The sequence below is a fragment of the Harpegnathos saltator genome, unplaced genomic scaffold, assembly GCF_003227715.2.
Source record: "Harpegnathos saltator strain DR-91 unplaced genomic scaffold, Hsal_v8.6 scaffold226, whole genome shotgun sequence".
Classification (NCBI taxonomy): Eukaryota; Metazoa; Arthropoda; class Insecta; order Hymenoptera; family Formicidae; genus Harpegnathos; species Harpegnathos saltator.
Genome location: NW_020230013.1, coordinates 22,146 through 25,000, shown reverse-complemented (window position 1 = coordinate 25,000; position 2,855 = coordinate 22,146).

Sequence of the window (2,855 nt, the reverse complement as noted above, 5' to 3'; positions counted from 1 at the left end):
GACTTACCATCACGCTGGTACCTCCGGGACGAGCGACCTCAGACAACCCCCCCTTCGCCAGCCAAAAGTTCGGTGGAAGACGGTCGTTCGCGCCGTATGGACGGAGATTCGATTCGCGACCTGGTGCAGCGACCGTGAGGCGAGAACGTCGCGGTCGGAACCTCCGACGGCTCGGGCGTGCGCCAGCGGCTAAGTCCGAACGCGGCGTGTTGCTTCGGTCGCGGTACCTCCGGGACGTGCCAGCCCCGACGACCGGACCCGTCAGGCAGGCGAAGGTTCGGTCGAGCGTCGTCCGACCGAGCGGCACGTGCGGCGGTCCGATCCGCGACCCGTGCGGCGACCGCGCGCGAGAACGTCGCGGTTGGAACCTCCGACGGCTCGGATGCGCGCCAGCGGCAAGTCCAACGCGGGGTGTTGCTTCGGTCGGCGGTACCTCCGGGACGTGCCAGCCCCGACGACCGACCCGTCAGGCAGGCGAAGGTTCGGTCGAGCGTCGTCCGACCGAGCGGCACGTGCGGCGGTCCGATCCGCGACCCGGTGCGGCGACCGCGCGGCGAGAACGTCGCGGTTGGAACCTCCGACGGCTCGGATGCGCGCCAGCGGCCAAGTCCAAACGCGGCGTGTTGCTTCGGTCGGCGGTACCTCCGGGACGTGCCAGCCCGACGACCGACCCGTCAGGCGGCGGAGGTTCGGTCGAGCGTCGTCCGACCGAGCGGCACGTGCGGCGGCCGATCCGCGACCCGGTGCGGCGACCGCGCGGCGAGAACGTCGCGGTTGGAACCTCCGACGGCTCGGATGCGCGCCAGCGGCCAAGTCCAAACGCGGCGTGTTGCTTCGGTCGGCGGTACCTCCGGGACGTGCCAGCCCCGACGACCGAACCCGTCAGGCAGGCGAAGGTTCGGTCGAGCGTCGTCCGACCGAGCGGCACGTGCGGCGGTCCGATCCGCGACCCGGTGCGGCGACCGCGCGGCGAGAACGTCGCGGTTGGAACCTCCGACGGCTCGGATGCGCGCCAGCGGCCAAGTCCAAACGCGGCGTGTTGCTTCGGTCGGCGGTACCTCCGGGACGTGCCAGCCCCGACGACCGGACCCGTCAGGCAGGCGAGGTTCGGTCAGCGTCGTCCGACCGAGCGGCACGTGCGGCGGTCCGATCCGCGACCCGGTGCGGCGACCGCGCGGCGAGAACGTCGCGGTTGGAACCTCCGACGGCTCGGATGCGCGCCAGCGGCCAAGTCCAAACGCGGCGTGTTGCTTCGTGGTCGGCGGTACCTCCGGGACGTGCCAGCCCCGACGACCGGACCCGTCAGGCAGGCGAAGGTTCGGCGAGCGTCGTCCGACCGAGCGGCACGTGCGGCGGTCCGATCCGCGACCCGTGCGGCGACCGCGCGGCGAGAACGTCGCGGTTGGAACCTCCGACGGCTCGGATGCGCGCCAGCGGCCAAGTCCAAACGCGGCGTGTTGCTTCGGTCGGCGGTACCTCCGGGACGTGCCAGACCCGACGACCGGAACCCGTCAGGCGGCGGAGGTTCGGTCGAGCGTCGTCCGACCGAGCGGCACGTGCGGCGGTCCGATCCGCGACCCGGTGCGGCGACCGCGCGGCGAGAACGTCGCGGTGGAACCTCCGACGGCTCGGATGCGCGCCAGCGGCCAAGTCCAAACGCGGCGTGTTGCTTCGGTCGGCGGTACCTCCGGGACGTGCCAGCCCCGACGACCGGACCCGTCAGGCAGGCGAAGGTTCGGTCGAGCGTCGTCCGACCGAGCGGCACGTGCGGCGGTCCGATCCGCGACCCGGTGCGGCGACCGCGCGGCGAGAACGTCGCGTTGGAACCTCCGACGGCTCGGATGCGCGCCAGCGGCCAAGTCCAAACGCGGCGTGTTGCTTCGGTCGGCGGTACCTCCGGGACGTGCCAGCCCCGACGACCGGACCCGTCAGGCAGGCGAAGGTTCGGTCGAGCGTCGTCCGACCGAGCGGCACGTGCGGCGGTCCGATCCGCGACCCGGTGCGGCGACCGCGCGGCGAGAACGTCGCGGTTGGAACCTCCGACGGCTCGGATGCGCGCCAGCGGCCAAGTCCAAACGCGGCGTGTTGCTTCGGTCGGCGGTACCTCCGGGACGTGCCAGCCCCGACGACCGGACCCGTCAGGCAGGCGAAGGTTCGGCGAGCGTCGTCCGACCGAGCGGCACGTGCGGCGGTCCGATCCGCGACCCGATGCGGCGACCGCGCGGCGAGAACGTCGCGGTTGGAACCTCCGACGGCTCGGATGCGCGCCAGCGGCAAGTCCAAACGCGGCGTGTTGCTTCGGTCGGCGGTACCTCCGGGACGTGCCAGCCCCGACGACCGGACCCGTCAGGCAGGCGAAGTTCGGTCGAGCGTCGTCCGACCGAGCGGCACGTGCGGCGGTCCGATCCGCGACCCGGTGCGGCGACCGCGCGGCGAGAACGTCGCGGTGGAACCTCCGACGGCTCGGATGCGCGCCAGCGGCCAAGTCCAAACGCGGCGGTTGCTTCGGTCGGCGGTACCTCCGGGACGTGCCAGCCCGACGACCGAACCGTCAGGCGGGCGGAGGTTCGGTCGAGCGTCGTCCGACCGAGCGGCACGTGCGGCGGTCCGATCCGCGACCCGGTGCGGCGACCGCGCGGCGAGAACGTCGCGGTTGGAACCTCCGACGGCTCGGATGCGCGCCAGCGGCCAAGTCCAAACGCGGCGTGTTGCTTCGGTCGGCGGTACCTCCGGGACGTGCCAGCCCGACGACCGGACCCGTCAGGCAGGCGAAGGTTCGGTCGAGCGTCGTCCGACCGAGCGGCACGTGCGGCGGTCCGATCCGCGACCCGGTGCGGCGACCGCGCGGCGAGAAC